The sequence below is a fragment of the Adiantum capillus-veneris genome, chromosome 13, assembly GCF_014529385.1.
Source record: "Adiantum capillus-veneris isolate H3 chromosome 13, ASM1452938v2, whole genome shotgun sequence".
Classification (NCBI taxonomy): Eukaryota; Viridiplantae; Streptophyta; class Polypodiopsida; order Polypodiales; family Pteridaceae; genus Adiantum; species Adiantum capillus-veneris.
Genome location: NC_140943.1, coordinates 139,582,698 through 139,593,117, shown reverse-complemented (window position 1 = coordinate 139,593,117; position 10,420 = coordinate 139,582,698). Strand labels below are relative to the sequence as shown.

General features: G+C 44.1%; 1 pseudogene; it reads right to left on the bottom strand.

Annotated features, from left to right (window-relative positions):
- Positions 1-8,970: 8,970 nt before the first annotated feature.
- LOC147444964 (protein NRT1/ PTR FAMILY 6.2 pseudogene) lies at positions 8,971-9,814 on the bottom strand (annotated as a pseudogene).
- Between the last annotated feature and the right edge of the window lie 606 nt (positions 9,815-10,420).

Sequence of the window (10,420 nt, the reverse complement as noted above, 5' to 3'; positions counted from 1 at the left end):
ACTGCCAAGTTGTAGTGTCATCAATATCCAATAGGTAAGGTCCCCATCTCGCATTGAGCGTGCTAGAAAAAAATCAAGAGCATCAAGTGGGAAGGCTACAAAATGTCACCACTGTTGTCAACCAGAGCATTCTGTCAACAAGTGCCAATAGAGGAGGGGAAGAAAGAACATTGAGGTTTTTCTTTTGAGAACCACAACACTCTCACGAGAGTCAGATTTTGTGTAGCACCAACTCTCTAATGGTCCGAAAAGAGTCGTCAACTACATCAACCACAAAGTCCAAGCCACAAAGCCTAAAGCATTTGGTGGACACAAGTGGGCCTACGCTCTCTCTAGGCCTGAAGAGTTCAATTGAAGTGCGACCACCTAAGCACCACCACCGCATGCAGAATGGAAAGCCGATTGAGGTAGACTCTTCTCGCTCAGTCTGTTTTGAACCTAATGTGGAGGATTACGCGGACTTCAACAGGAGCTAGAGGCATGCGGTGAAGGTGTCACCTTGTCAACACCTAAGGTATGCAACTCTAGTGGTCAAATCCTTGCCCCACACCTGGCATGGATGATAACAATAGGCTAGAAGTCTTTCCTTTTCGTTTCTTGCAACACATGCATGTAAATATATATATATTGATAGGAAAGTATTCTACCAGCAAAAGATTGTTTTCCTGTTCGGAGTAGAAATGCTTGATGAAATCCTGAGATCTCCACATCCCATCATCTTACCCCTTCTTGATTACTACCACTCTTTTGACGTAAGCATCTTTATCTGTTCTTGCGTTGTTTTCATTTTTATCCTATTTTAAATCTATCTACCCAACACTATAAGAAAGCCGCTATGAGCCGCTGATGTCATTTGTGATATATATATATATATATATATATATATATAAAGGTTTGTAATCTCCTACTCATTTTTTTACTACCATGGCAAGTGTCTCTTTTCCCACATTCAGTGGAAAAAAGAGAGAAGACATCACCATCGATTTTTTGGATGACTTTTACATCGCTTGTGTGGTTTCCAACAAGGATGACGACGCCTCATGGCTATGAATTTTTCTGCTATTGATAAAAGTAGAGGCCAAGTCTTAGTACAATGCTTTGCCCCAAGCTACCAAGAATGCATATGACGTACTACGTGATGCCTTTGTGAAGAGTTTGGTGGAGGCACAACCTCAAAAAAGTTATGGCAGTTGCTGATAGAGTTAAAGCAGGGAGGTCTGCTACAGTATGCCACTTACGAATCCAAGTTTGTGGATTTGTGGGAGCGATGGGTTGCCTCACTGGAGGAAGGGGAAGGAGCACCTAATTTTGTGAAGAAGAACCGCTTCATTGATGGCCTGTGGTCGCCGCTTAAAGAGAAGGTGAAGGGGAGATTTCCTCCTGCAATATATGAGTTGGCAGTAGAAGTAGACCACCTTAAACACAAGAAGTTGCACATGCAAGCAAGAGTCAACGCGTCAGAGGAATCACGCTTAGTCCGACTAACTCCAGTGATTGCAACATCGGCTCAGAGAACCCAACCACAAGAGGCGTCAGAAGAGCAGGAAGAACTGTTGAGTCGCATCACTACTCATCTTGAAAGTCTATCCGTACATTTGGTGCAGCAAGTGCATGCACCGGTCAGAAATCCTGAGCAAGGGAGAGGACAACGAAGGAAAAACCAAGAATACCACTGCTACAATTGTGGGGAGGACGGACACGACATGTATTACTGCCCTCATGCTAGAAGGAAGAACTTCAATAGAGGAGGAAGACAGAATCAGACCTCCCCACCAAGGGCAAGACCACCACCACTCACGCAACCAAGGCTCATTCCATCGGTCCAAATGCTTCGACCCCCTGTACAACCACCACCCCCACCACAACCTCTCATTCCACCGCTATCTCCACCACCTGCTGGAAACCAAGCAGTGAGTGTCATTAGCCTGGAAGCTAAAGGGAAGGCAAAAGTAGAAGAACCGGTCCGAGAAAAGAACAAAGGAAAAGAAAAGAAAAGGTAGAAGAAGTGGATGTCATGGAGTGAAGCATGCCAGGCACGAAGAAGCCTCTCAAAGGGAGGAAAATATGAAAGGAAAATGAGAGTCTAGCAAGTAGGAATCTAATCCTTGACGGAGGATTGACATTGTGGATTTTTCACTGGGTGAGTACGCTAAACCATATGACCTAGTTCAGGATGTATTAATGCAGGGTTCAAAGATAACCTGGCCCCAATTACTCCATCTTGCACCAAGGATGAGGAGACAATGGACGAAGATGGTAAGTACAAGAAAATCAAGACCAAGGATAGCTACACAAAGGGGAGGGCTACCCTATTATTCTTGGAAGACCATGGCTTATGGCTATGGAGGCTAAGCAAGACTAGAGTACCGGAATGATTCAAATAAAGGATGAAAAAGGGAAGTCCATATTCTACAACATGAAGATTGGGAAGCAACACAACATGATCTTGGAGGCATCGGAAGATGAGTTCACCAACTGACTCTTCGACCACGTTAGGAGAAGAGACTACAACAACTGAAGAGAGCGATAGTAGCATCAAAGTAATGGGGGTCATCCTCAAAAACCCAAAAATATTGACACAATCTGAAACACCACCGGAGAAAAAAGAGGGACCATCAGGTACGCAACCCTTGCTAGATACAAGTAAGTTACATCGGATGCTCTCCAATGAGTTAACTGATGAAGAGAGTAAAGAATATGTCTCTATGCTAGGTAACTTCACCACATTGTTCATTGATGGTTATGACAAGATCACAGGCATCACAGTGGTACAACACCGCATAAGACTCAAGCAAGGAAGTAAGCCCGTAGTGCAAAAGCTCAGAAGGCTTGGAGTAATTCAACAAGAAGCATTGCTCAAAGAGGTGAGGATTTTGCTACAGGCAGGTTTCATTTACCTCGTCAAAGACTCAGAGTGGGTCTCTCCACTGGTTGTCACACCAAGGAACAATGGTAAGTGGAGAGTTTGTGTAGACTACAAACCTCTCAATTCAGTCACAAAGAGGGATCATTTTCTCCTCCCATTCCGAGATGAAATTCTCAATGAGGTAGCAGGTCATGAGCACTACACAGTATGTGATGGCTACTCAGGATACTTTCAGATTAGCATTGTAGAAGAAGACCAAAAAAAGACAACTTTCATAACAACATGGGGATGTTTTGCTTACAGGGTGATGCCTTTTGGTCTCACCAACGCTCCAGCCACATTCCAATGCTATGTAAATTTTGTCTTCTAGCCATACTTTGGTAAGTCAATATGAGTCTTCATAGATGATTTTTGCATCTACATTTCTCGCTCCCTCCATTTGAGCAAGGTCTATGATGGCCTGGCTAGGCTGCAAACCTTGGGTGGCCAGCTTAACGTGGATAAGTGTCACATTGGTGAAAGCAAGGTCACTCTTCTTGGCCATGTAATTTCCGAAAAGGGGATTGAGGTTGACCCTAGCAAGATTCAAGCTTTGGTATCTTTGTCATCACCCACCATAGCTAAGCAATTGGTCTCTTTTCTTCAAAAGGTAAGGTATTTGAGCAGGTACATTCACATGCTCTCTCAGGTGGTTCTCCCTTTACAATAAGTCACCCATAAAGATGTCTTCCTATGGAGTGAAGAAAATAAGCAACAGTTTACCGAAGTGAAACAGATCCTGGCTACAATTCCCACCATTGCACCCCCTAGATGGGACGAGCCATTTTATGTGAACCCTAGTGTAGGAAGCGATACACTTGGAGGCGTACTAATGCAAAAGCACCCCCAAACCTCTTTCATGCATCCTATCTACTTCTCTAGTCGTGGCATGACTCCATCAAAAAAAGGATTCACCGCAGTAGAGCACATGGTGCTTGCATTGATGTTTGCCACTACAAATTTCCACTCTTATCTATTGCCTAGACCCTTTGTAATTCTGACAATAGAAGAGGTCTTTCTGTATGTGATGCAACACATGAATGTCTCATCTAGAATCTCTAAATGGCTTGCTAGATTACAAGAGTTTGATTACACCATGCACGTAGAAAACTCCACTAGGGCTAGTCTAGCAAGTATTCTTACTCATCATCACTATGAGAAGAAGCTAAAGATCAACACAAAAGGTAAATAAGTGACACCAATAGTAGAAATTCCTAAACTAGAAAGAGCTCATTCTATTTTCTTTGATGGGGCATACAAAAGAACAGTGGACCTGTCTGTAGCCGGCATCACCATTTTCAATGAGCAAAAGAAAAAGGTATTCTCTATTGGGTAGTTGTTACACTCCCACTCCAACAATGAAGCACAGTATGTGGCTTTAATTCTTGGAGTAGAACAATGTATTTTGCAAGGGATTCAACACCTAAATGTGTTTGGCAATGCTATGCTTTTAATAAAGCAGATAAATGGCACTTGGATTTGTAAAAATCAGGCTTTACTTGGACAATTACGCCAACTTAAGGATCTTTTAAGAAATTTTGAAGCAGTGCAATTATTTCATTTCCCTAGGGTAGAAAATCAAGAGGCAGATGCTATAGCCAAGGAGAGAATACAAGATGTTCCCATAGGAGCAATCAAACTGAAACTACCCCTCTTTCAAGGTAGCGATGCTATGCCTTATATCACCAACTTCTTAGATAAAAGAGAGTGTCTTGAAGGGTACACCAAGGGCCTGAAACAATGGCTTGTCAAAAAAGCTACAAGATACCACCTTGTAAATAGCAACTTATATTGCAAGGGTAAAAACCAGATTCTCAGGCGAGTGCCAATCTCCAGTGAAATCACGGAGGTAATCTCAAATTTCCATGATGGTGTCTCTGGCGGCCACTTTGCTCTAGATATTACCAGTATGAAGATGCTACTACAAGCAGGATTCTCTTAGCCTAGTCTGATCAGGGACGTGCATCATTGGTGTAAAACATGCAAGGCTTGTCAAGTGTCCATTGATCGTACACTAACCTATGAGCCACAGACTCCTATCATCTCATATGGTTTGTCTAGAAGTGGGGAATAGATGCAATTGGTCCTTTACCAAGGGCCAGGTAAACTATACATTCTAGTTGGTGTAGACTACATGATCCGATGGGCGAAAGCAATAGACACCACGCGAATTACAGTCCACGAAGTGGCGAAGTTAACATTTGAGTACATTTGTTGCCGTTTTGGAACACCTTTGGAGATAATATTTGATAGAGGGCCAGGTTTTAGAGGTGATTTGGTGGGAGAACTGATGAAAAAGTTAGGCATTACAAGCCGACATTCCACCCCATACTATCCACAGTGCATGGTCTAGTAGAAAAGGTAAACGGCATGATCTGTAAGGTCATCACAAAGCAAGTGAATAACCACACAAGTGATTGGGCTAAGCATCTCATGCCGCTCTTTGGGCCTACCACACAACATTCCGAACATCACTAGGTCTCACCTCGTTCCATCTGGTATATGGGAAGGAGGCCATTCTACTCGTCGAGGTGCAGATAGCCAGCTTGCGCGTCATGGCTAGCCAATTACAACGACCAATTTCCCATCTCCGCAACCACACCCTGGATCTAGAAAGGCTTCACTGTTAGGAAATATGACGTAGCTAAGTAGATAATTGAGTAGATTACTTAATGGAGAGAGATGATTTTTACACACAAGAGATTATAGAGTAGAGAGAGAGAGAGAGAGTACACACAATATACGTGGTTCACCCAATGTGGGCTACGTCCACGGGAAAGCAGCCACTCAATGGCTTTAGTACTTCAAAACAAGAAGTAGATTACAAAGGGATTATATCCTTTTGGAGCTCCCGTCTTGCTTCACTCTCACCACCTCACACCCACCTTGTTGCATCAACTTCATACTATGAAATGTGTGTAGAAATGGCCTCCTTTTCTAGGCCAAAAGGGCTGCCCTCTCTCATAAGAGGCAGCCATGTGTAGCCGCCCTTGTGTAGATAAGTCCAAATCAGACCCTCCAATCTGCCCATGTGTGGCTGCCCTTGAGAAGACAAGTCTGCTTTTGAATTCGGCTCCGCCGGTCACCGGCCATCAACCAACCGGCCAACCGCCGAGTCATTTTTCGACCACTTTTCGGCCGCCATCCGGCCATAATATTTCGGCAAAAAGGAATATTCGGACAGCACAAGCAGAGCAACACCGACTCACATTCAATCAAGGGCTTAGGGAAAAGGGTCTGGAGAAAGGCATGTTTGTGTTGAGATATGACAACAGATTTGACGCTAGGAAAAGTAAGAAATTTCAACCCAGATGGAAGGGCCATTGATTGTCAAAAAGCACTATGCCAATGGCAGCTACAAATTGATGGAAGCAGATGGTCAAATCCACAAGACCAAAGCCGATGGATGGAGGCTCAAAAGGTACTTCTTAAGATTTGATCCAGAGTTCATGCTGGATATTCCACAAGAGGGAGAACCCTCCAACTCCGCTCTGCTAGAGAATCAAAAGCAGAGCTAGAAGCATGAATGCCTCTAGCCATAAGGAAGAGCTAATGACGGCCGATTTTTGAAATCGCGGCTGCAAGAACCAACTCCAATCGTGAAGGATCGTAATACAAGGAAAACAATAAAAAACGTTTTTTTGCATGCACCACCACCCCTTCTATGCTTACAGGCGGTGGGCCACCTCTCAGTTTGTGGCCACACACCTCCATTATCGCCAGAGGACAGCTCCTCTCTCTCTCCTGCTCGGCTCCGCCAACATCATCATCACCATCTCTCTCTCTCTCTCTCTCTCTCTCTCTCTCTCTCTCTCTCTCTCTCTCTCGCTCCTGTGTCACCAAGACCAATGGGCGCATAAAACAAACTTTCTCTCTCTGAAGGGCTGCCATGCTTGGGACAAGAAGTCTACCTCTCTCTCTTTCATTATTCACACACTCTCACTACTCTCTCTCACCCCTCTCATTCATACTCTCTCTTTATCCCTCTCGTGGGCTGCTATGCCACTCTTTCTCTCTCCCCTCTTGTCCACACTCTCCCTCTCTCTCCCATCCCCCCTCTTTCGCTCCATAGTTGACTCTCTCTCTCTCTCTCTCTCTCTCTCTCTCTCTCTCTCTCTCTCTCTCTCTCTCTCTCTCTCTCTCTCTCTCTCAAAATCTCTCTATCATTCTTTGTGCTCGGCAGCCACGGTGCAACAAGTCTCTCTCTCTCTCTCTCTCTCTCTCTCTCTCTCTCTCTCTCTCTCTCTCTCTCTCTCTCTCTCTCTCTCTCTCTCTCTCTCTCTCTCTCTCTCTCTCTCTCTCTCTCTCTCTCTCTCTCTCTCTCTCTCAACCCCTCACCCCGTCGACTCTCCCCTCCGCCTCTCCTTTCCTGATCTGGCAATAGCCCAGCAGGCTCGACATCTTGCCCATTTCTCTCTCTCGTCACCTATACACACACACACCTCAACTCCCTCACCCCTCCATCCCTCTCTCCCCACCACTTGCCATATCTCTCTCTATCTCGCTCTCTGTAAGACAATAGCTCTCTCTCTCTCTCTCTCTCTCTCTCTCTCTCTCTCTCTCTCTCTCTCTCTCTCTCTCTCTCTCTCTCTCTCTCTCTACACCCACACAGATGCACACACACACACACCCACACACTCACCCCATCTCTTCATCCCCTCGCCATCCCCCCTGCTCACTCACGCCGTCGATATCGCCACATGTTCTCTGTAGCCTGCACGTAAGAAACATATTATATATATATATATATAAAATAAATTCCCCTCTCTCTCGTTCCCAACACGCTCTTGTTGCACACAAACACACACACAGACACACACACACCCCTCACTCCAACCTCACCCATTTCCCTCTCTCTTTCCATACACACTCACATGCACATACATACACGAGCAGCATACGTGCACGTACACATTCAAATGCATACGCGCACGTAAACACAAAGTACACGCACACCATATGCACCCACAAAAGGTTTAAAAAAACTAAGGAATTCAACATCGACTCCCAACACCAAAGAAGAAGGACGGCCAAGTCATGCAGTGGAAACATAAAAACAAGAAGTGACGCCGAAGGCATGCCCTGACCGACCCTGAAGCTGGCGAACACACTACACCGACGCACCAGCAAGGCCCGCCATTCAATGGAATCTCATCCACGACACATCTTTGCAGTAACATCCGTAGGGTATTATTATTTCCGATTTCAAGCCAAAATCTTGTATAAAAACCCATTGTAAATTTCCACCTCTAGGTGATGGTCACAAAGGCCCACCTAGGAGATATCATTTGAAAAATTCTCCTAAGACAAAGCAAGGGTCAACCATCTGGGACCCAACTCCTTGTTTTGTCTCTCCTAATTAGGGCCCTAACCTAATCAAATTATCCTAACCTAATGCAACGTGCACCTATAAAAGGGCACTAAGAGGTCACTATCAGAGAGGCACTGGCAACACTTGAAGAGGAGATAGAGAAGGGATTTGGGGGCAACATTTTGGGAGAACACTCTGGGAGAGTGGTGTAACATCTTGGGCAGTACTTGAGCATTGGGGTTTGGGAGGTTAGCACTATGAGGAGGAAGCCATATCCACACCTTGACTCCAAGGGTCACCACACACTCACGAGAGTAGAATCTCCGTGCTTATGAATCACCTCTAGAGAACGCACTATAGGCTAACTATCTCTCTCTCTCTCTCTCTCTCTCTCTCTCTCTCTCTCTCTCTCTCTCTCTCTCTCTCTCTATCTATCTATCTATCTATCTATCTATCTATCTATCTATCTATCTCTATCTCTCTATCACCATACGCGCCATATCACCGAAGCTAAGGTTTTTGTAAATATTGCATTGAATCAAGTTTCCCTCACATCCCGAGGGGTTTTCATCACCTATGTGTGTGTGTGTGTGTGTGTGTGTACGTGCAATGTTTGTGCTATTTTAAATCACCATTGTCCACATCTTAGCCGCTCAAAGCTAGGTGGTGCCCCCTATTCATTTCCCATGGCGAGCTCGGCGTGCATGGTTCTGGCGTTTGAGGTCGTCGGGATCTGTGTCGTGCTTTGCGCTCATCAATACCAATAAGAACAAGCAAGGTATGCTAGGAAACTAATTAAACTACAAAAGGCAATGAATAAGTAGAAACAATCTAGCCTACTTGTGTTCAAATCATTTGTGATCCACCCCAAATGTGAGCCATGCTTTTTCCATTTGTTGACACTATCAACTAGTGCACTACTTAACAAGAATCCGAAAGAGATAGTGTTCAGAGAGAGGCCAATGCCCAAGCTTCTCATGCGATCGGGTGACTCTCTAAAGAAGAATTCTAGTTGACCAATGTAATGGAATGCTTCTCCAATTCCCACAAGACAATATTGTGGGTGAGGTAGAAAGCACTCAATGGGATCTCATTCTTGAGCCCATCTAAAAGTTTCAAATGGTTGGATATCTTAAGTCTTTTTCTTTCTATCAAGGATACCACAACCATGGAAACCATAGCAAAGAACAAACCAATCCCTATACGTTGAAGGCTTGTTATTCCTTGGTCATTCCTTCTCCATTTCCTTGCTATTGGAATCATAACTTTGTCATAGAAAATCAAAGTGATGATGCAACTCAATTGCACAAATACAAGTAGGGAAGCTGGGGGGAACTAAATCCCTTCCCCAATCATTGATCTAGACTGTTGGCTTGCTCAATACAGAAGGTAATCATTAGGGCATTACCTGTCCAAAATACTATAGTAGTTGCCAAGATGGGAAGCAATCTCAAAAACTTCTTCACTTCTTCAACTCTTTCAAGGGAAGAAGGTATCCATATGTTACTCTCCCTTCTGGTGAAGTCATTTGCACACTGACGAGAAAGAGCTGCCTTATCCAAGAACCTGCCATGTGAGCCTTCACTATATGAGTCCATCTCATCTTCTCATTTTATACAGAGTGCAAGTGTATCATCACTCAAGTTAGGCACATAGAATCCAAGCGAATTGAAAAGTCTTTTAGTTTTTTATGAGGATATTTTGGGCAAGGTTGAACAAGACAGGAAAAGCTAGCATATAAGAAGTGGTTTTTTTTTACTTAAAGGAAATATGGAATTGTATAATATGAGGTATGAAGGTTATAAATAATGACATGAATATGTGTGTGTGTGTGTGTGTGTGTGTGCACGCACGCGGGAATGTCTAGAGCCAAGTAGTAGATGAAGTCACCAAAACCCAATCATGTATTACCCAAATCAGTTAGGCAAGGAAATCACATGACCACTTCATATTAGGATTCCAAACCTAGTTGGTGAGACCTAGGTAAAGCAACATAGGTAGTATTTAGTTGGTGTGTGTGTGTGTGTGTGTGTGTGTTTTGTGAATATGGTTACGTATAGGCTAAAAGGACAAGATTAAAGGTAGTCTTCCAAGAACCAAAAGCCAAACATTAATCTATTAAGCAACATGTTGTATGCCAAACGTTTTGCAAGTCAAGGCAACCTGGCTCCCCCATGTTACAACACCATAACCTACTCAGGTAG